A 24,280-nucleotide genomic window follows, 5' to 3' on the forward strand; every position below is an offset into this window, starting at 1 on the left:
CAGGCAATTGCAGTCCAGCAGAAAACAAAAACAGCCCACCTACTCTCCCACTGCACCCACTGTCAGAACTGGCAGGAGGTTCAGTACTGGGGGGTGACTAAAGGCAGCGTTACCGGTGGGATCTGATTGCTGGGCGCACTGGTGCTCCCGCTGGTGCTTCCGCAAGTTGCAGGAAAACATGAACCTCTTCCCACACTCGGGCCAGCTGAAGGGCCTCTCCCGGTGTGGACACACTGGTGCTTCAGCAGGGTGGAGGAATTGCTGAAGGACGTCCCGCACTCAGGGCAGCAAAAAGGCCTCCCCTCTCCACCCCCCCATCCCCCCGTGTGGATCAGCTGGTGCTTCAGCAGTGTGGAGGAGCGGGTAAAGCCCTTCTCACACTCGGGCAGGAGAATGGCATCTCCCCGGTGTGGACGGACTGGTGCCTCAGTAAGACAGAGGAATTGATGAAGGCTTTCCTTCACTTAGGCAACTGAACGGCCTCTCCCCCATGTGGACCCACCAATGGGCCAGCAGGTCGGAGGAAAGTGCAAAGCCCTTCCTGCAATCGGGGCAGAAGAACGGCCTCTCCTCAGTGTGGACCCACTGGTGTCTCAGCAGGTGGGAAGAACTGCTGAAGGCCATCTCGCACTTGGGGCTGGAGAACAGCCTTCCCCGGTGTGGACCAACTGGTGCATCAGCAGGGCAGCGGAATCACTGAAGGCCTTCCCACACTCAGGGCAGCAGAAGGGCCTCTTCATCTCTGTGGACCCATTGGTGCTTCAGAACCCTTTCAAATCTCACAATATCCGTCTGATACGAGGGAGACTAGAATTGTACACAATATTCCAAAAGTGGCCTAAAAAGTGTCCTGTACAACCACAACACAACCTTCCAACTCCAATACTCAGTCAGAGGATTGGGAAATCTTTCAAAACCCACAAAAAACAAACAGGAAAGAATGGAGGGTCAAACCGAATTTTTGAGAGTCACCTTGAAAGTATCAATGAGAAATCGGCGGAGGGGGTTTATTGGGGACCCGTTCTCCTTTAATACACTATATACGTATTTCTCTTGTGCTCTTCGTAGTTTCTCTGTGCTGCAGTGTGTAGTGGCTCGTTGAAATAATCTCCTGATGCAGCTTCGTTTGTGGGTGTTGGGATGATTGCTTCTGCTTTTAAGTACTTGGTTTGGGTCTGTTGTTTTTCTGTAGATGCCAGTTTGAAGTTCCGCATTGACTGTTCGCTCCACTGCGACATCAAGGAATGGCACTTTGTTGTTCTCCTTCCCGTCAAACCAGGAGCCCCCCTTAGACCATAGTCTCACTACTTGGAACACCAATATACAGACTAGTCAAAGGCCTCCACTGAAGGCTAAAACACCTCCACTGAGGACTAAAACCCCAAGTCGAAGATTCACTCCACTCCATTTACTCCATCCAAGAATTCCTGAACACCAAAGACACTGAGATAGAAGAGGATGGATTAATGTTGTCCTTTGACATAACAGCCCTGTTCACATCCATTAACATCAACATGGCCAAAGAAAACTGAAGACACTACTCGAAGAACCAAAGACACAAACACAGCATCAACTTCATCAGCAAAGATAGCACTGTCAAGCTCGTGGAACTGTGCCTTTCCATCCACTTCATATTCAATAACAAGCCCTACAAACAAATCAACGAAATACGCACGAAACCTCCAGCATCAGGATTCCTAGCAGAAGCAATAATGCAGAGACTCGAACAGACAGCCCTTCCAACGATCCAACCCAAACTTTGGGTCCCCTACAGCGATGACACTTTTCTCATCAAAAAATGAAACAAATTAGAGGAAACCTACAACACCATCAACAATATCCTTACTGGCATAAGATTCACAAAAGAGGAGAACAACAACAAAGTGCCATTTCTTGATGTCACAGTGGAGCGAACAGTCAATGGTAAATTCAAAACAGCGTCTACAGGAAAACAATGCACGCGAACCAAGAACTTAACTACAGAAGCAATCAACCCTACACAATCAAACACATCTGAATCAGGACACTATTTCAGCGAGCCACGACACACTGCTGCACCCAGGAACGACGAAGATCAATAAATAACTGTACAGAGCATTTCCGAAGAACGGGGAGCCCCGAAACCCCCTGAAAACAGTTTCCCTGACCGGGAATCGAACCCGGGCCGCGGCGGTGAGAGCGCCGAATCCTAACCACTAGACCACCAGGGAGATGCAAGCACAGCCTGACAGCTCTACCGAACATTACCTCCCTGCCCGGAAATCGAATCCAGGCCATGGTCGGTCGAAGGCTTTCACCTGTGTATCCAACAATGTCATTTCTTGTATCCATTGCTCCTGATGCAGTCTCCTCCACATTGGGGAGACTAGAGACTCCTCGAAGAGTCAAGTCACAGCGCTTGAGGGAACATCTCCAGGACACCGGCACCAATCAACCCCATCGCCCTATGGCCCAACATTTCAACACCCCCTCCCACTCTGCCGAGGACATGCAGGTCCTGGGCCTCCTCCATCGCCGCTCCCTCCCCACTCGATGCCTGGAGGATGAACGTCTCATCTTCCGCTTGGGTTAAATTCAACCCCAGGCCATCAATGTGGACTTCATCAGTTTCCTCATTTCCCCTCCCCCACCTTACCTCAATTCTAGCCTTCCAGCTCAGCGCTGTCCTCATGATCTGTCCTACCTGCCAATCTCCCTCCCCACCTATCCACTCCACCCTCCTCTCTGATCTGTCACCTCCATCCCCACCCCCATTCACCTATTGTACTTTTTGCTCCCTTCGGCCCAGCACACCTCAGCCCCAATTTATCTCTCCACCCTGGAGGGGTCCTGCCTCTATTCCTGATGAAGGGCTTTTGCCCGAAACGTCGATTTTCCTGCTCCTCGGAAGCTGTCTGACCTGCTGTGCTTTTCTAGCACCACTCTGATCTAAACTCTGGTTTCCAGCATCTGCAGTCCTCACTTTTGCCGACCCAATAAACCCAGTGTGCCAATTTCACACCAACAAACTGACACAAGTAGACACAACGTTTGGAGAAACCCTAGCCACATTGCTTTACATTAAAGACATCTGGGAAATGATGTCCGGAAAACTCAATCCTCTCAGCATCATGGTAGCCCACAAACCTACCAACACAACTTAAACAGCGGCTAATGAACCTGAAATACCCGATACAAACAACCAGAAAACGAATGTAATTTACAAAATACCATACAAGGAAATATATACATGAACTCTGCCGCACAGTTCTCTGTGGCAAGAAATGCTGGGATGAGATAAGGAAGATTTTTTCAGCCAAAACGAATCGACACTGACTGGACAGCCATTTAAAATCAACGCTGTCTGCCCAGGATGGAAGACCCGAAGGGATGTACAGTTTTCTTATTTCCTGAAGATTTACAAAGCTGAGACCGGGTTTTGGTGTTTGTTCCCTTTCCACTCCCAAGAGCTGCAGTGGTTGGGGCGGTGAGTTGGGGAAAGTGAAATGTGCCCATGAGCAGCATGTGGGTCTCTTTCAGCTTCCCCTCCTCTGACAGCGCTGTGACTTGACTTTGATGTTCTCAGGGACATTTACTGACGCGAGACAGTGAAACGATTCTCATTCCTGCAGATTAGGAATTGTACCCATACGCCGGTTTCATGACAATGAGAAAGATTAATTGGGATGTGTGAAGAAGCTGTGAGCTGCAGTTGAAACAAGTAGGTGGAGTCAGATACGTCATCCATTGTCCCCATGGTCCTGAAGAAATGTTTGCTTTTGTCTGCTTGAGAGACTTTGGACACTGGTGTGGCAGGGAGAATACTGAGATACCGAGTGAGGGAGATTCAGTGCGCTGACTGTGAAAAGTGCTTCAAACCATTTACTCAGATTGGGGAATTAAAATCACACCCCTCGCGGTGGGAAAGACGATGTCCCCGCTCTGTTTGTAATTTCAAACCCAGAGCAACACAAGGAAAGCTCCACCCAATGGGGAAACCGTGGAAATGTGGGGACTGTGGGAAAGTGTTCCCTTCCCCATCCGTGCTGGCAACCAACAGACGCATTCACAACGGGGTGAGGACGTTCACCTGCTCAGTGTACAGGAAGGGGTTCAGTCAGAGAGAAGCCATTCACGTGCCCCATGTGCAGGGGAGAGCTCACTCAGTCAGCTGCACTGCTGACCCACCAGTGGGTCCACACTGGAGAGAGGCCATTCACCTGCTGTAAGTTCCAAAAGGGCTTCACCTGCTCCTCCCACCTGAGGAGGCACCATCGAGATCACGTGCCAGTGCAAGGGGATTGAAGGAGCGATGGCCAAGTGCTCCGATCAATCCAGCACTGGGGCGTCCCAGGTTCGAATCCCACTGCGGTGGATGGCAGAATTGGAGCTCGTTCAGTAATCTGGACTTCAGAATCTAAGGATGAAACCACTTTTTGGGGGAAAAAACACCATCTGATTCACTCATGACCTTTTTAGTGAAGGAAACTGCCGTTGCGGGAAAGGGTTCACTCAGTCATCCCAGCTGCATGTTTTACCCGGCTGTACCAGGGATCCAGTTACAAAGGGTCAACTCAGCTGACCAACAAAGAAAGTGGGGGGGGGGGGGGGGGGGGGGAGAGAGTGGGTGCATTTTGAGCTGGAGGTGTTTTCTTTAAAAACTACTTTTTGTATGCCCTTTTCCTGGGGAAATCTGAAGCTGTAACAAAAGAGGGTCGTAGTAAAGGTTACCTGAACTTACCGCCCGGCTTAGACTCTGTGACGTCCAATAGGTTTTTGTTTTAAAGCTGCTCATTTCTTTCAGCCTCCAGCACTAATGTCATGTCTCAGAAGGACCAGTGAATGAGTCACTAATATTGTTACAAATTGTATATTTTTTCAGGACTTCAGGTTCATCGTTTCATTGGAATTGCAAAGTTTACTGGCAACAATGGGAGATGTGGGCTGTATTCACTGGAAACAAAGTTTTAAAATCTCACAAACACCAGGGTATATTCTAACAGGTTTATTTGGAAGCACTAGGTTTCGAAGTGCTGCTCCTTCTTCAGGTAGCTGTGGTGTAGAATCACAAGACACAGAATATATCACAAAAACATTATAGTGTCATTCAACATCAGTGACGTATTGAAGAAACCTAGATTGCTGTTAAATCTTTCATCTTTTAAAATGGGTTGCAGATTTCGGTTCATTTATATGTACATTCCAGAACTGTTAAGTCACGTTCTCCAGGAAACTTGATGTTTTATACAAGGAGGTAACACCTCACATCAAACAACGCATGAAAGCTGTGAGGTGAGTCTGTCTGTATCCCAATCTTGAGTCAGACTGTTTCTATTTCCAAATATATAATCCTGCAAAAGCAAATTCATCCCAAATGTGTGAGTGAATGCATGAGAGAGAGAGTGTGTATGTGCTTGTGCATGCTGGGTAAAGTGTGTGTGTGATGGAGTGTCATCATGTGCGAAGATGTATGCGTGGGTGTGAGTGGGGGGGGCGTATTAGTGTGTGTCTGAGAGAGAGCATGTCTATCGGAAAACGTCTGCATGAGCGTGTGAGTATGGAAGAGTGAGTGTGAGAGTGAGAGAGTGAGAGAGAGAGAGCGTAACAGTGAAGTGGGGTTACCTGTCATGTGACATGAACCCAAGTTCGCGATTGAGGCCATCCTCCTGGTTTCCGATCTTGGTTATCAGCGTTTGCTGGGCCACTAAAAATGATTAAGCAGTTACACAATACACATTAGAGAGGGCCGAGTGGGACTTGTCTTTCGATTTGCAGAAGGTGAGACGTTCTGGGTGCTGAAAACGAAGGAATACACATACTGGAGGACCTTCGGCACAGAGAAGATGGAGCTGGAAACCAGTCTGCAGACACGTTGGGGGATTCACTGTGGAAACAGGCCGTTTGATCCACCAAGTCCACACTGACCCTCCGAAGAACATACCCCCACTCCCCGACCCACCAGTTAACCCCACAGCTAATCCCTGAATTTCGAACGCCCAATCCACTCTAGCCTGCACATCTTTGGAACATGGGAGAAAACGCGAGCACCCAGAGGAAACCGACGTGAACAGGGGGTGGGGGAGGGGTAGGAAAGTGCAAACTCCACACAGTCACTGTGCGGGTCGGATCGAACCCAGGTCCCTGGCGCTGCGAGGAATCCCCTCTCCAGCTCTATGCATTCGATTGGCTTCTCCCCAATCTTGGTGACACTCCAATCAGTTTGAGGAATTCAATTTGCTTTCACAGAGTTTCCACGGGGAAGGGGTCGTTGTTACTCGGCAGATTGAACGATCCAATGAAGGGCTCGTCTATAGCGAGAACACTGGTCCACATTTCGTTGAAAAATTAAAGTCCTCTCCGCAATTAGAACCCTTGAGTACTCCCACGCAGGCTGCGTGTATTCACGGGGATTCTCAATGCATGTTGATATTTGAAATCATTTCCTGCAGACAAACATTTCACCTCCTGGATTCAAACACTGCTGATATTCAGGCCCTGACTAAATTTCTATTCCATGCCTGAAAAGCAAATCCTCCTCTGCTAATAACTTGAGAAAACAGATCACTGCTGTCAGTGCAGGGCAGAAAATAGGATGAGAGAATTTTGGTTTGCAGAGAACAGCCTTCTCTATCTTCTACCCGAAATCACTGTCTCTCAATTCCTAAATCTTTCAATGTATTCCAACCCAAATTCATCCTTCCATCCTCCTCCCTTTGCCCAGCTCCCCTCTCCTGAAAGTGCTGACCATCTGTTCAGTTTCTCAGCCGCATCTCGCCATCATTAGTATATAGCCCACACCTTTATTAAGTTTTTAAGACAGAAAGGCAGTGGTTTGCTGATGCCTGGATGTGATGGTGATTGCATTCACAGTGTTCCAGACTCGTCTCTCGTGTCATTCAGAAAAGTCTGCACTGCACATGTGCAGAGAAGGGGATGCTGGGAGTGGGTGGGATGCATTCTCACCTCCCCATCCAATCATCCCCATAGCGTCCCCTGTCCATTCCCTCACCGCCACCCATAGCATCCCCTGTCCATTCTCTCTCTCTACCCTAACCTACCAGTCCCTTCTCTCTCTCTCCCCACATGCCACTCTCCCCACCCCGTCCATTCTATCTCTGCACCCTCTGCCCTCTGTCCAGTCCCTCATCCACCCTCTGTACCCATCCATTCCCTTTATCGCTCCACCCTCTGCCTTCCCCAATCCAGTTCCTTCCCTTACACTCATTTTCTTTCACCTCCCACACGCTCCCCTCATCCATTCCTTCTCTCCCCCACCTTCTCCTGCCATTCATTGTTGCTCTCTTTCTCCACCCTCTACCCCGTCCATTCTCACCCCAACCTTTGCCCCGTCCATTCTGTCCCCGCCCACTGCCGCCCGATCATTCTCTCCCCACCCACTGCTCCCCGTCCATTCTCTCCCCACCCATTGACCCCATTCATTTTCTCCCCACCTACTGCCCCATCCATTCTCTCCCCGCCCACTGCCCCGTGTCCATTCTGTCCTGATCCACTGCTCCCCGTCCAATCTCTCCCCATCCACTGCCCCATGAATTCTCTCCCCACCCATTGCCCCCGTCCATTCTCTCCCCACCCACTGCCCCGTCCATTATCTCCCCACCACAGACCCCCGTCCATTCTCTCCCCACCCACTGCCCCGTCCATTCTCTCTCCCCACACTCTGGAACCAATTTCTTTCACTTCACACTTTGCAACTCTGCATTCTCTCTCTCCTCCCCAATCCTCTTCACCAAATTCTCTCTCTCTGCTCCCACCCTGTGTACCCCCATGCATTCTCTACCACCAATGCTCTGCTCTTCTACCTATTTTCTCTCTTTCTCTTCCCCAGTCTCTGCGCCCCCCCCCCCCCGTTCAATCTCACTCTGAGTACCCTCCCCCGTCCTTTCTCGTGCCTCGAGCCCTCTTTGATCTCTGTATCAAACCCTTCTAATGATAGAGAGAGAATGGATGGTGATGGCGACCTGGGGTGGGGGTGGGGAAGGGAAGCGTGAGAAATGGCTGACCTTTAACATTGAGAATAGCTAAAATGATGTATTCAGAAACATCAGTAATGTCTGAAAGCACATTCAAATGTTTAAAAAAAAGCTGCAGACATCTTTCTGAAACTTGCATTGAAATCTGCGCAGTTAGGCCACAATTGAGGACAGCCGGTAAACTTGGAATGGCCTATTCCTAGTCTTGTGAATTGGTTCAGAATATGTCGAAATACAGTCATAGACTTGCAGAGATCAGAAACAAACCTTTCGGTCCACGCCGACAACATTTCCTACATTACCCTCGTGATCCATTTGCCAGCATTTGGCCCATATCTCTCTCAGCCCTTCCTATTCATACCTCCATCCAGATGCCTTTTAAATGTTGTAATTCTACCAGCCTCGACCACTGCCTCTGGCAGCTTATTCCAAACGCATGCCACGCTCTGTGTGAAAAAGTTCCCCCGTTCAGTCCCTTTTAAACCTTTTCCCTCTCAGCCTAAACACCTCTAGTTTTGGACACCCTCTACTCTGGGGAATAGATATACAAACGTTGAGCTGCCAGACAAAATCATAGAGTCACAGAGATGTCCAGCATGGAAACAGACCCTTTAGTCTAACTCATCCATGCCGACCAGATATCACAACCCAATCTAGTCCCACCTACCAGCACCCAAATATATCCTTCCAAACCCTTCCTATTCATAGAGCCATCCAAAAGCCTCTTAAATGTGGCAATTGTACCAGCCTCCACCGTTTCCTCTGACAGCTCATTCCATACACGTACCACCCTCTGCGTGATTCAGTTGCTCCTTCGGTCTCATTTCTATCTTTCCCCTCTCACCCTAAACCTATGCCCTCTCGTTCTGGACTCCCCGAACCCAGAGAAAAACCTTTGCCTATTTATTCTATCCATGCCCCTCATAATTTTGTAAACCTCTATAAGGTCACCCCTCAGTCTCTGATGTGCCAGGGAAAACAGCCCCAGCCTGTTCAGCCTCTCCCTCTCGCTCAGATCCTCCAACCCTCAACATCCTTGTAAATCTTTTCTGAACCCTTTCAAGTTTCACGACATCTTTCCAATTGGAAGGAGACCAGAATTGCACGCAATATTCCAACAGCGGCCTAACCAATGTCCTGTACAGCCGCAACATGACCGCCCAAATGCTGTACTCAATACACTGACCAATAAAGGAAAGCATACCAAACGCCTTCTTCACTATCCTATCTACCTGCGACTCCAATGTTCAGGAGCTATGAACCTGCACTCCAAGGTCTCTTTGTTCAGCAACACTCCCTAGGAGCTTATGATTAATTGTAGAAGTCCTGCTAAGATTTGCTTTCCCAAAATGCAGCACCTCACATTTATCTGAATTAAACTCCATCTGCCACTTCTCAGCTCCTTGGCCCATCTGGTCCAGATCCTGTTGCAATCTGAGGTAACCCTCTTTGCTGTCCACAACAGCTCCAATTTTGGTGTCATCTGAAAACTTACTAACAGTCCCTTTTATGGTCGCATCCAAATCATTTACGTAAATGACAAAAAGTAGAGGGCCTAGCACTGATCCTTGTGGCACTCCACTGGTCACAGGCCTCCAGCCGGAAAAACTGCCCTCCACCACCACCCTCTGCCTTCTACCTTTGAGCCAGTTCTGTATCCAAATGGCTAGTTCTCCCTGAGATCTAACCTTGCTAATCAATCTCCCATGGGGAACCTTGTCGAACGCCTTACTGAAGTCCATATAGATCACATCTACTGCTCTGCCCTCATCAATCTTCTTTGTTACTTCTTCAAAAAACTCAATCAAGTTTCTGAGACATGAATTCCAATGCACAAAGCCATGTTGACTATCCCGAATCAGTCCTAGCCTTTCCAAATACATGTACATCCTGCCCCTCAGGATTCCCTCCAACAACTTGGCCACCACCGTGGTCAGGCTCACCGGTCTATGGTTCCCTGTACTGTCTTTACCGCCCTTCTTAAACAGTGGCACCACATTTGCCAACCTCCAGTCTTCCGGCACCTCACCTGTGACTATTGATGATACAAATAACTCAGCAAGAGGCCCAGCAATCACTTCTCTAGCTTCCCACAGAGTTCTTGGTTACACCTGATCAGGTCCTGGGGATTTATCCATCTTTAACCGTTTCAAGACATCCAGCACTTCTTCCTCTGTAATCTGAACTTTTTGCAAGGTGTCACCATCTATTTCCCTTCAGTCTATATCTTCCATATCCTTGTCCACAGTAAATACTGATGCAAAGTATTCATTTAGTATGTCCCCCATTTTCTGTGGCTCCACACAAAGACCGCCTTTCTGATCTTTGACGGGCCCTATTCTCTGAGTAGAAAGTGAGGACTGCAAATACTGGAGATCAGAGCTGAAATTGTGTTGCTGGAAAGGCGCAGCAGGTCAGGAAGCATCCAAGGAACAGGAGAATCGACGTTTCGAGCATAAGCCCTTCTTCAGGATGCACAGTTGGGCCACAACCAAGGACAGGCTGTAAGAGTGAATGAGTGAATAAAAGACAAGTCCCACCTCGCCCATGAGGAGAAAGTGAGAAATGCAGATGCCGGAGATCAGAGTCGAGAGTGTTGTGTTGAAAAAGCACAGCAGGTCAGGCAGCATCCAAGGAGCAGGGGAGTCAACGTTTCAGACATCAGCCCTTCACCTTGCCCTCTCTAGTGTGTGTTGTGAAACTGCTTAACTGCTTAATCATTTCTAGTGGCCGAGCAGAGGCTAATAACAAGTTTGGAACACACGAGAATGACCTCAGCTGAAACCTTGGATTCATGTCTCACTACAGGAGAACCAGCTCCACAATACACACAAACCCTATCTCTCTCTCTGAATCTGTCTCTCTCTCTCTCTCTTCTCTCTCATACACACACACACACACACACACACACACACACACACACACACACACACAAGTCCTCACATGGTCGTGCAGACCCTCTCTGATAGACAGGGGTCTCTCTCAGACACACATGGATACACCCCTCACACTCTCATCCATGCACACACCTTCTCACACAATTATACACCATTACACGCACACTTTACCCAGCATGCACACACACACAGACACACTCAGACGCTCTGTCTCATGAATGCACTCACACATAGAAGTCTTTGGGGTGAATTGCATTTGCAGGATTGTCTGTTTGGAAATAGAAAAAGTCTGACTCAAGACTGTGATACAGAACGACTCTAAACTCACAGCTTTCATGCGTTATCTGAACTCAGGTGTCACCTCCCTTTATAAAACATTAAGTTACCTGGAGAATATTACTAAAAAGAAGTTCTGGGATTTACAGATTAATGAACCGAAATCTGGAACCTATTTTAAAAGATGAAAGACTTAACAGGTTTCTTCAATGTATTAGTGGGTGTGGACCCACTGGTGGGTCAGCAGTGCAGCTGACTGAGTGAACCCTCTCCCACACATGGGGCACGTGAATGGCTTCTCTCACTTGTGGACCCACTCGTGCGTCTCCAGTTGGCTGATCCGACTGAAGCCCTTCCTGCACACCGAGCAGGTGAATGGCCTCTCCCCGCTGTGATTACGTCTGTGGGTTTCCAACACGGATGGGGAAGGGAATCCTTTCCCTCAGTCCCCACATTTCCACAGGTTCCCATTGGGGGAGCTTTCCTTGTGTTGGTCTGGGTTTGAAATTACAATCAGAACGGGGACATAGTCTATCCCCACTGTCAGGGATGAGACTTTGATACCCCCAAGCTGAGTAAATGGTGTAAAGCACTTTTCACAGTCAGCGCACTGAATCTCCCTCACTCGGTGTCTCAGTATTCTTCCTGCCGCACCAGTGTCCAAAATCTCTCAAGCAAACAAAAGCAACCATGTCTTCTTGATTGGAATGGCTGCTGATATTGAAGTCCCAATGAATCAAGCGGCTCTGTCAGAAGTTGATGTATCATTTGTTTTCAGATTTCTTTCGGCACGTCTTCCTGCAAAAAAAAGTCACAAAATAAGTGGTCATTGTCAGTACACTTAAACGAACATAACATAGGTGACAGTTCCTGTAGTTTGCCAGATGCCTGCTTATCACATAATACCCAGCACACAGAAACCTGAAATCCCTCATGCAGCCAGATAGGCTTAGGTGTGTTTAGAGGAAAACTTCATTCAAATATAATCTAATCTTAAACTAAATACGTGTACATATATATATGTCAATATGCCAATCCTGTCAATGCGGATCAGTTCCAAGCGAAACTACACATTTAATTGTGAACATGAGGAAAAAAGCAATCATTTTCCAGGGTGCAAACTGCATACGTGCTAAACTGAAGGAATACACAAGGAAAAGACCTAAAAGAGAGATAGAAAGTATTTGAGCACCTTTGCAGAATCTGCTCCCTCTCTGGATTCTCTCCAGTTGCTTCAAGTAAACCTCCCTGGGGGTCAGGCAGCCCTGCATCGGGAAGCACTGGGATGGTCAACTACGACCAGTTTACATGGAGAACACATCTCCACATTAAACAGCCTCGAGGCAAATTTCCCTTCCTTCCACAAAGTTCAAGACCCCTCAAAGCGAAATTCCCCAGGTAAGTTTGGAAGAATTTCTTCCAGGTGTTCACTAATCATTTCTATGAGCACTTTGTTAAAGTTTGAATATAGCGAGTTTTGAAAATTAATGATTCTGAGCGAAATCACAGTTCGAAAAACAGAATGTGGGAATTTAGACAGAGTTCATTTTTGCACATCGACGATATGTCTGCACAACAGCATATGACACGACAGCAGTGAAGATCTTCTGACCTCATTCTCAAACGTGCCTGCCACACGCCAGATGAAAAGCTGAATACTTCTGTGGAAAAACTGCCGAGCAATGCAAGAGAATGGCACAACGCGTGCGTGTTGGAACCAGAACCCAAAGGAGAGACCATTCTCTCCTATTCATTCAACGTCGTCTTTAGCAGCTTTCCCGTATAACGGCGCTCTGTTCTGCACCTTGCCTCCGCTTCCCAAAAAAGCTTCGACATAAATATTTCACAATGATATACTGGCCCAATGTGTACAGTTAAGGTGACAACCTCTGAGTGGTCTCCTGTTCTCTGTATCCTATGTTGAGGAGGGCAATGCTTGTCACTGGCTATTCTGGTGTCAGAGAAAAGTTTCGAAACAGTGGAGGGAGTCCGATTCCTGGGGACGGGACAAACAGCAGCAGGGAGACAGAATGAGAAGCAGCTGTTCTGGAAACTCTTTGTCACTTGCAATTCTTAGAACAATGTCAAATGTATTTCACACTAAGCAAGTCTCAGCGAGCTCAAGAGGAGTGTGGTGGATGAGGAATGAATCGCTGTTTGGCTTGTTAGTCTAGGGGCATGATCCCAGGTCGAGTCTTTAACAGTGCAGACTTGTGTGCGGTCCTGGATTCACATCCCAGACGAGGCTGCGTCGCTTAACTTGATTGGGCAAAAATGCCCCATTAATTTTCTCAAAAAGCACCTTCGTGAAACGAGGTTGGGCTGCCTGGAGTATGAATGAGGCAGAAAACAGGGACATGAAATGGTTGGAGATCGCGTTGAACAGGTTGACGTGAGTGGTGCGGTGTTTGCGGAATGTCAGCAATAAAGGTAAATTGAAATATTGGGCCAGCTCTCCTCGGAGAACCGAAGTTTTCCATGTCAGTAGAGGCCGAGAAACAGGAAATAATGCTGTGACAATGCTCCCATGCCTGAAATGATCTGTAGTGATTCGGCAGAGATTTAAAGTCACGAGGACGAGCGAATGCAGTAGACGAGGTAGCAGCAAATGTGCAGGTAAAGAGCTGCTTCACCTGGAAGGATATCCAGGAGGGAGCAGGTAAATTGTGCTTCTGAGTGAAATCACGGTTCGTAAAAACAGAATGTGGCAATTTAGACAGAGTTAATATTTGTTCGTCGCCGATATGTCTGCCGGTGCGCGATGGGAGCATAACCCAGACGGGAAACCATCTTCCCTATTCACTCAATGTCGAGTTCAGCAGCTTTCCCGTATAACGGCGCACTGTTGTGCACCTCGCCTTCTCATCTGCTTCCCAAAAAACTTCGACGTAAATATTGATACACAGGCCCAGTATGCAGAGTTGAGATGCCACACCCGTGGAGGTCTGCGGGGTCTTCTCCTGTTCTCTGTTGAGGAGGGCAATACTTGTCACTGGTCACTCCGGTGTCAGAGAAAAGTTTAGACAGAAAACGGGTTAATCTTCTGGCAGTAGAGAGGGCCCGGTTCCTGGGGACGGGCAAACGGCAGCAGAGAGACAGAACGAGAAGCAGCTGTTCATACAGTCATAGAGATGTACAGCATGGAAACAGACCCTTCGGTCCAACCCGTCCATGCCGACCAGATATCCCACCCCAATCTAGTCCCACCTGCCAGCACCCGGCCCATATACCTCCAAACCCTTCCTATTCATATATCCATCCAAACGCTTCTGAAATGTTGCAATTGTACCAGTCTCCGCCACTTTCTCTGGCAGCTCATTCCATACACGCACCACCCTCTGCGTGAAAAGGTTGCCCCTTAGATCTCTTTTATGTCTTTCTCCTCTCACCCTAAACCTATGCCCTCTAGTTCTTGACTCCCCGACCCCAGGGAAAAGGCTTTGCCTATTTATCCTATCCATGCCCCTCATAATTTTATAAACCTCCAAAAAGTCACCCTTCAACCTCCGACGTTCCAGAGAAAACAGCTCCAGCCTGTTCAATGTCAACTGGACTTTCCTCTGAGCAAGACTCAGCTGGTTCAAGAGGTAGGGTGGGGGCAGGGGCGCCAGGGCGCTAACCGTGTGGCTCGTTGGTGTCGGGGTGTGATTTTTGCTTTGGGTATTCATTGACGCAGGCGTTCGAGAGATCCCGGGTTCAAATCCCGGAGGAGCCCGCGTTTCATGACTTGTGCGAAAGTGCTGTTTAATTTCCTCAAAAAGCACCTTCGTAAAACGAGGTTGGGCTCCCTGGAGAACCAATGGGACAGAAAGCAGCGAAGTGAAATGATTGGAGATAGCGTTGAAGAAGTTGACGTGAGTGGTGCAGTGTTTGAGGGATGTCAGCGATGAGGGTCGATTGGAAATTTGGGAGAGCTCTCTTCGGAGTACAGAAGTTTGAAATCTGGCCCGATTGAAGCTTTTCAAGTCATGCAAAGTCTAGACAGAGAAAGTAATGTCGTCAAAATGTTCCCACGTCTGAAAGGATCGACAACGATTCGGCAGAGTTTAAAAGTCATGAGGAAAAGAAACAAAAGTGGCATTACGAAGAACGCGTTTGTAAAGGGAGTGGTTGGGGTCAGTAAATCCCAAACTGACAAAGAGGCAGATTCATTATACGCAAACGGCAAGACTTGGCCAAACGACACACGGAGTCAACGGACTCCTTTCGTGATTTGAAACGTAAGGAGTTGACGTTATGGAGCCATTCGAGATTCAAACATGCAACTTTCGGATCTCGAGTCAGAAGCGCCACCGTTGCGACACAAGCTCACTCATGCCCGGATGCTGAAGCTGTGCGCTTTTAATGGGGTCAGGAAAATGTTCCCCAAATGGAAATCTTCTCCACAAAGGGGTTTCTGAATTGAATGAATGTCTCACGTAAGGGCTGCGTCTGCTGAGAAGCCGAGACCAAAAGAGAAACTCGGTAGGTTTGACAGTATCTGTCAGAGAAAACAAAATTCTGAAATGTTGTCGCTGATTCTCTTTCCACAGACGTTGCCTGACCTTCTCAGTTTCTCCTGCAATTTCTAGTTTTGTTTTTTACTGAAAGTTCATTTCATCTTTTGGGATGAAACAACTGCAGTCGCCGTATGCAGATATATAACCCTTTCGAATCACTGTGACGTGATTGGAGTCAAACAAACTCTGCGATGATGCACTCTTTCTCAGCTCCACAGGCAGACAGACAAGGGGAAGGAAGCTGTCAGTGTGGTTCTGTATTCGTGGGCTGAGTGGTTAATGCGATGAACTTGAAATCCATTGCGGCTTCCCAACGCAGGTGTGAACCCTGCCGAGTACAAAATGAGAAGTGTCGTCGAAAAGAAAGGGAGTTTGCTCTCCGGCTTCTTCTTTAAGATTCAAATCAGTGGAGGGGGAAAAACATTTCACTCAAATTGGGACTGGTGGGAATCTGCAACCCACTGCCTGTTCGGGTGGAACAAGCAGACACCCGCAGAGCTTCTTTGGAGGCTATGAGCAAAGTGTTTGGAAATGAGACTAGAAGAGTGAGGGGCTTGAAATCGTGATCGAAATGAAGCAGGTACCTGTGGACAAAGGCGTTTCCTTTGCCAGTGAAAGATACTGCTTCACAAATTTGGGCCTGTGGAAGGGAATCAGTGACGGTGATTATCTTTGGTTGTTCACCTTGTGAATGTTCCCATTGCTGCGCATGTCCGTGTTGGAGTCAGAACTCTGCAGCATGGTGGCGTTGGATGCGAACAGGGACTGGCGCACCAAACTCCACCAACCTGTTTGAAATGCAGCTCACAGCTTGTTCACACACCCCAATTAATCTTTCTCATTGTCCTGAAGCCGGTATACGGTTTTAATTCCCGATCTGCGGGAATGAGAATCCTTACACTGTCTCGCGTCAGTAAATGTCCCTGAGAACATCTGAGTCAACTCACAGCGCAGTCAGATGAGGGGAAGCTGAAATAGCCCCACACGCTGTTTACGGGCACAATTTATTCTCCCCAACTCAACGCCTCAACCACTGCAGCTCCTGGGAGTGGAAAAGAAACAATCACCAAAACCCAGTCTAAGCCCTGTGAATCTTCAGAAAATCAGCAAACGTTCATCCCTTCGGATTTTCTATCCTAGGCTGACAGCGATGGGTTTTGTCACTCTTTTGCAGGACATTGCAAGTAGATGTTTTGCAGAAAAACACCACAATGCCATCTGATTAATCAGGACCTGGATGTTTTCGGTCTTTGAATGTCAGTGTTGTGCTGCAGAACTTTGTTGTTGCCAATTTCTGATACTTATCTTCCCAGTTCCCTGTATCACTTGTCGAAAATGTTTAATTTGTGTCTTGTAATCCTTTCACTGTCTGCTAATGAGGATAGTGTTTCCATGTTTTACCTAAATTATCTTGACCTTGCATACCTCAAGCCTGAAGCTAATTTCACGAGAAACCCTCTCCAGTTCAAAAGCCAACTGTTAATGATGACTCTGTTTCTTGTCACGTGTCCAATTTCAGATCGATGTTGTTAATGTCCCTTATACTCCTTCAGATCCAGGTTTCGCACACAGGGCTAGAACAGAACTGTCACCAAATACATTGACCAATCTACGTTCATCCTATCGATTGTATTAGCATCATCAACACTTCTCATCAAAATAACTCGAGAGACTTTCATCACAATTTTCTGTGAACAGTTCTACATTAGCTTTGCTGAATGAACCACAAATTTCTTTAAGTGGCTCCTTATTTTCGGTCCTGATTATTAATCTCTCTACGCATGGGAATGGATCCTTCCCACCCGCTCTATCTCTCATCAATGTGTGTAGTTCAATTCGATCTCCCATCAGCCTCCTCTGTCCTGATCAAATCCAGGGGAACAGGAAACGTTGGGACTATGGCGCGGACAGGACAAGCCCAATACTCACCTTTCCTGTTAGAACTATTCCATGAGAAAGTTTAGACCACAACTTTGGGCGTGTAGTTGTGGCCGAACACTTAAGGTGTTGGCGTAGAGATCATTTGGGGCTCCCCGCCCAGGGTGGTAACCTGCTGGCTATGCTTTCTTCGCTGGCGATTTTAAATAACTTCCTGTTGGTTGCATTATCGCTCAAACTTCACAAAACCCGTCTAAATAAAGTCCCGTTTTCTCATGTCTGGGAATTGATTGCCATGCAGGAAACTCGGGTTCTGAACAAACAACGTATCAGACTCACAACGTCGGCTCTGTTTACCTTTCCACAGATGCTGCTCGACCTGTTGGCTTTCTGCAGTATTCTCTGTGTTTATTAGGCACAAGTGCTGCTTTTCATTCAAGAACTTCAATCCCTGTCCTCTGGTAACTGACTCTGGTTAGTGGCAATTGGTTCTTCTGATCATTAATCTGCCCATTCCCAACGCTTCTTCTCCCATCATTACAAACAGCCCCAGGAAATCTCCAGTTATCCTTGTTTGCTCAAAAAGCGAACATTCTCAACATTGGGAATGTCTCCCCAAAATGGAAATTCCTCATCCCTGGACATGAGACAAGGCGTACAATTGGGAAGAGATTTTGGCAAAATATTGTCAGTTCGGAAATGGAAAAATGTTCAAATGTTCATGAAGCAAAACAGAAATCCCAGTCTCCAGCTTTGTGAACCTTTAGAAACACTTTGGGAAGCGGATTTGGAGGAGAATGAAAGATGACCTGTCCGACAGTCCAGACACCATCCCCTTGTTGAAGAGGCCGGGAGGTTGATTCTGATGTTCTCGGCACACGAACTGATCTGAGACATTGAAAGAATTGTCGTTCGTGCACATCAGGAATTCAAACCCCTTCTCGCCTCCGAGCCAATGAGAGAACTCGGGAACAGGCAAAACACTGAAAGGCTCGAAGGGCGACGGCCCCGGAGTAAGAAAGCTAGTTCCTCGTGACATGGATGTGTCTGCAGACAGCCCCCGGTATCTCCAGAATGCATCTCCCAGGCTTGATTATGGAAAAGTTAAACTGATAGACGACAATTGTAATTCTTGGCGGGGAGGCTGAATTATAAAATCACTAAGCGATGGTGCCGCCCACATCTGCGCCTGTCTCTGTGGCGCAATTGGTCAGCGCGTTCGGCTATTAATCGCAAGGTTGGTGGTTCGAGCCCACCCAGGGGCGGTGTGTTCACTGCTCTCCTTTGGCTTCGAAGCTGTGCGCTTTTAATGGGGTCAGGAGAATGTTCCCCAAACGGAAATCTTCTCCACACAGGGGGGTTGCGAATTGACTTCATGTTTTACCTAAGGGACTGCGTATGCTGAGAAGACGAAACCCAAACAGAAAATCAACAGGTTTGACAGTACCTGTCGGAGCAAACAAAATTCTGAAATGTTGCCTCTGATTCTCTTTCCACAGATGTTGCCTGCCCTGCTGAGTTCCTCCTGCAATTTCTCACTGAAAGTTCATTTCATCTTTTCGGGAGAAACACCGAAATATCTGCAAACACCATGTGCAGATATTTAACCCTTTTGAATCACTGCGAAGTGATTGGAGTCAAACAAACTCTGCGATGATTCACTCTTTCTCAGCTCCACAGGCAGACAGACCTGGGAAGTCAAACTGTCAGTGTGGTACTGAATCGTGGGCCGAGTGGTTGATGCGATGGACTTGAAATCCATTGCGGTTTCCCCACGCAGGTGTGAACCCTGCCGAGTACAAAATGAGAAGTGTCGTCGAAAAGAAAGGGAGTTTGCTCCCCCGCTTCTTCTTTAAGATTCAAATCAGTGGAGGGGGAAAAACATTTCACTCAAATTGGGACTGGTGGGAATCTGCAACCCACTGCCTGTTCGGGTGGAACAAGCTGATACCCTCAGAGCTTCTTTGGAGGCTATGAGCAAAGTGTTTGGAAATGAGACTAGAAGAGTGAGGGGCTTGAAATCGTGATCGAAATGAAGCAGGTACCTGTGGACAAAGGCGTTTCCTTTGCCAGTGAAAGATACTGCTTCACAAATTTGGGCCTGTGGAAGGGAATCAGTGACGGTGATTATCTTTGGTTGTTCACCTTGTGAATGTTCCCATTGCTGCGCATGTCCGTGTTGGCGTCAGAACTCTGCAGCATGGTGGCGTTGGATGCGCACAGGGACTGTCGCACCAAACTCCACCTACCTGTTTGAAATGCAGCTCACAGCTTCTTCACACACCCCAATTAAACTTTCTCATTGTCCTGAAGCCGGCATACGGTTTGAATTCCCGATCTGCGGGAATGAGAATCCTTACACTGTCTCGAGTCAGTAAATGTCCCTGAGAACATCTGAGTCAACTCACAGCGCAGTCAGATGAGGGGAAGCTGAAATAGCCCCACACGCTGTTTACGGGCACATCTTATTCTCCCCAACTCAACGCCTCAACCACTGCGGCTCCTGCGAGTGGAAAAGTAACAATCACCAAAACCCCGTCTAAGCTCTGTGAATCTTCAGAAAATCAGCAAACGTTCATCCCTTCGGATTTTCTATCCTAGGCTGACAGGGATGGCTTTAGTCACTCTTTTGTAGGATATTGCAAGTGGATGTTTTGCAGAAAAGCACCACAATGCAATCTGATTAATCAGCACCTGGTTGTTTTCGGTCTTTGAACGTCAGTGTTGTGCTCCAGAACTTTGTTGTTGCCAGTTTATAATACTTATCTTCCCAGTCCCCTGTATCACTTGTCGAAATTGTTTAATTTGTGTCTTGTAATCCTTTCACTGTCTGCTGATGAGGATAGTGTTTCCATGTTTTACCTAAATTATCTTGGCCTTGCATACCTCAAGCCTCAAGCTAATTTCACGAGAAACCTTCTCCGGTTCAAAAGCCAACTGTTAATGATGGCTCTGTTCCTTGTCACGTGTCCAATTTCAGATCGATGTTGTTAATGTCCCTTCTACTCCTTCAGATCCAGGTTTCGCTCACAGGGCTAGAACAGAACTGTCACCAAATACATTGACCAATCTACGTTCATCCTATCGATTGTATTAGCATCATCAACACTTCTCATCAAAATAACTCGAGAGACTTTCATCACAATTTTCTGTGAACAGTTCTACATTAGCTTTGCTGAATGAACCCCAAATTTCTTGAAGTGGCTCCTTATTTTCGGTCCTGATTATTAATCTCTCTACGCATGGGAATGGATCCTTCCCAGCCGCTCTATCTCTCATCAATGTGTGTAGTTCAATTCGATCTCCCATCAGCCTCCTCTGTCCTGATCAAATCCAGGGGAACAGGAAACGTTGGGACTATGGCGCGGACAGGACAAGCCCAATACTCACCTTTCCTGTTAGAACTATTCCATGAGAAAGTTTAGACCTCAACTTTGGGGGTGTAGTTGTGGCCGAACACTTAAGGTGTTGGCGTAGAGATCATTTGGGGCTCCCCGCCCAGGGTGGTAACCTGCTGGCTATGCTTTCTTCGCTGGCGATTTTAAATAACTTCCTGTTGGTTGCATTATCGCTCAAACTTCACAAAACCCGTCTCAATAAAGACCCGTTTTCTCATGTCTGGGAATTGATTGCCATGCAGGAAACTCGGGTTCTGAACAAACAACGTATCAGACTCACAACGTCAGCTCTGTTTACCTTTCCACAGATGCTGCTCGACCTGTTGGCTTTCTGCAGTATTCTCTGTGTTTATTAGGCACAAGTGCTGCTTTTCATTCAAGAACTTCAATCCCTGTCCTCTGGTAACTGACTCTGGTTAGTGGCAATTGGTTCTTCTGATCATTAATCTGCCCATTCCCAACGCTTCTTCTCCCATCATTACCAACAGCCCCAGGAAATCTCCAGTTATCCTTGTTTGCTCCAAAGCGAACATTCTCAACATTGGGAATGTCTCCCTAAAATGGAAATTCCTCATCCCTGGACATGAGACAAGGCGTACAATTGGGAAGAGATTTTGGCAAAATATTGTCAGTTCGGAAATGGAAAAATGTTCAAATGTTCATGAAGCAAAACAGAAATCCCAGTCTCCAGCTTTGTGAACCTTTAGAAACACTTTGGGAAGCGGATTTGGAGGAGAATGAAAGATGACCTGTCCGACAGTCCAGACACCGTCCCCTTGTTGAAGAGACCGGGAGGTTGATTCTGATGTTCTCGGCACACGAACTGATCTGAGACATTGAAAGAATTGTCGTTCGTGCACATCAGGAATTCAAACCCCTTCTCGCCTCCGAGCCAATGAGAGAACTCGGGAACAGGCAAAACACTGAAAGGCTCGAAGGGCGACGGCCCCGGAGTAAGAAAGCTAGTTCCTCGTGACATGGATGTGTCTGCAGACAGCCCCCGGTATCTCCAGAATGCATCTCCCAGGCTTGATTATGGAAAAGTTAAACTGATAGACGACAATTGTAATTCTTGGCGGGGAGGCTGAATTATAAAATCACTAAGCGATGGCGCCACCCGCATCTGCGCCTGTCTCTGTGGTGCAATTGGTCAGCGCGTTCGGCTGTTAACTGAAAGGTTGGTGGTTCGAGCCTACCCAGGGGGCGGTGTGTTCGCTGCTCTCCTTTGGCTTCAAAGCTGTGCGCTTTTAATGGGGTCAGGAGAATGTTCCCCAAACGGAAATCTTCTCCACACAGGGGTTGCGAATTGACTTCATGTCTTACCTAAGGGACTGCGTATGCTGAGAAGACGAGACCCAAACAGAAAATCAACAGGTTTGACAGTACCTGTCGGAGCAAACAAAATTTTGAAATGTCGCCTCTCATTCTCTTTCCACAGATGTTGCCTGCCCTGCTGAGTTCCTCCTGCAATTTCCCACTGAAAGTTCATTTCATCTTTTCGGGAGAAACACCGAAATATCTGCAAACACATTGTGCAGATATTTAACGCTTTCGAATCACTGCGAATTGATTGGAGTCAAACAAACTCTGCGATGATTCACTCTTTCTCAGCTCCACAGGCAGACAGACCTGGGAAGTCAAACTGTCAGTGTGGTACTGAATCGTGGGCCGAGTGGTTGATGCGATGGACTTGAAATCCATTGCGGTTTCCCCACGCAGGTGTGAACCCTGCCGAGTACAAAATCAGAAGAGTCGTCGAAAAGAAAGGGAGTTTGCTCCCCCGCTTCTTCTTAAAGATTCAAATCAGTGGAGGGGGAAAAACATTTCACTCAAATTGGGACTGGTGGGAATCTGCAACCCACTGCCTGTTCGGGTGGAACAAGCAGATACCCTCAGAGCTTCTTTGGAGGCTATGAGCAAAGTGTTTGGAAATGAGACTAGAAGAGTGAGGGGCTTGAAATCGTGATCGAAATGAAGCAGGTACCTGTGGACAAAGGCGTTTCCTTTGCCAGTGAAAGATACTGCTTCACAAAGTTGGGCCTGTGGAAGGGAATCAGTGACGGTGATTATCTTTGGTTGTTCACCTTGTGAATGTTCCCATTGCTGCGCATGTCCGTGTTGGCGTCAGAACTCTGCAGCATGGTGGCGTTGGATGCGCACAGGGACTGGCGCACCAAACTCCACCTACCTGTTTGAAATGCAGCTCACAGCTTGTTCACACACCCCAATTAATCTTTCTCATTTTCCTGAAGCCGGCGTACGGTTTGAATTCCCGACGTGCGGGAATGAGAATCCTTACACTGTCTCGCGTCAGTAAATGTCCCTGAGAACATCTGAGTCAACTCACAGCGCAGTCAGATGAGGGGAAGCTGAAATAGCCCCACACGCTGTTTACAGGCACATTTTATGCTCCCCAACTCAACGCCTCAACCACTGCGGCTCCTGGGAGTGGAAAAGAAACAATCACCAAAACCCCGTCTAAGCTCTGTGAATCTTCAGAAAATCAGCAAACGTTCATCCCTTCGGATTTTCTATCCTAGGCTGACAGCGATGGGTTTTGTCACTCTTTTGTAGGACATTGCAATTAGATGTTTTGCAGAAAAGCACCACAATGCCATCTGATTAATCAGGACCTGGATGTTTTCGGTCTTGGAATGTCAGTGTTGTGCTGCAGAACTTTGTTGTTGCCAGTTTCTAATACTTATCTTCCCAGTTCCCTGTATCACTTGTCGAAAATGTTTAATTTGTGTCTTGTAATCCTTTCACTGTCTGCTAATGAGGATAGTGTTTCCATGTTTTACCTAAATTATCTTGACCTTGCATACCTCAAGCCTCAAGCTAATTTCACGAGAAACCCTCTCCAGTTCAAAAGCCAACTGTTAATGAAGGTTCTGTTTCTTGTCACGTGTCCAATGTCAGATCGATGTTTTTAATGTCCCTTATACTCCTTCAGATCCAGGTTTCGCTCACAGGGCTAGAACAGAACTGTCACCAAATACATTGACCAATCTACGTTCATCCTATCGATTGTATTAGCATCATCAACACTTCTCATCAAAATAACTCGAGAGACTTTCATCACAATTTTCTGTGAACAGTTCTACATTAGCTTTGCTGAATGAACCCCAAATTTCTTGAAGTGGCTCCTTATTTTCGGCCCTGATTATTAATCTCTCTACGCATGGGAATGGATCCTTCCCACCCGCTCTATCCTTCATCAATGTGTGTAGTTCAATTCGATCTCCCATCAGCCTCCTCTGTCCTGATCAAATCCAGGGGAACAGGAAACGTTGGGACTATGGCGCGGACAGGACAAGCCCAATACTCACCTTTCCTGTTAGAACTATTCCATGAGAAAGTTT

At 47.4% G+C, this 24,280-nt stretch overlaps 2 non-coding genes across 2 annotated transcripts; one reads left to right on the forward strand and one right to left on the reverse strand.

Moving 5' to 3' along the window:
• Positions 1-2,138: 2,138 nt before the first annotated feature.
• On the reverse strand, positions 2,139-2,210 carry trnae-cuc (transfer RNA glutamic acid (anticodon CUC)). The gene has a single exon. It is a non-coding gene; the product is annotated as a tRNA-Glu (tRNA).
• A 16,501-nt stretch (positions 2,211-18,711) lies between these two features.
• trnan-auu (transfer RNA asparagine (anticodon AUU)) lies at positions 18,712-18,785 on the forward strand. Its single transcript has one exon. It is a non-coding gene; the product is annotated as a tRNA-Asn (tRNA).
• Positions 18,786-24,280: the final 5,495 nt, after the last annotated feature.

Source organism: Chiloscyllium punctatum, chromosome 36, assembly GCF_047496795.1.
Source record: "Chiloscyllium punctatum isolate Juve2018m chromosome 36, sChiPun1.3, whole genome shotgun sequence".
Classification (NCBI taxonomy): domain Eukaryota; kingdom Metazoa; phylum Chordata; class Chondrichthyes; order Orectolobiformes; family Hemiscylliidae; genus Chiloscyllium; species Chiloscyllium punctatum.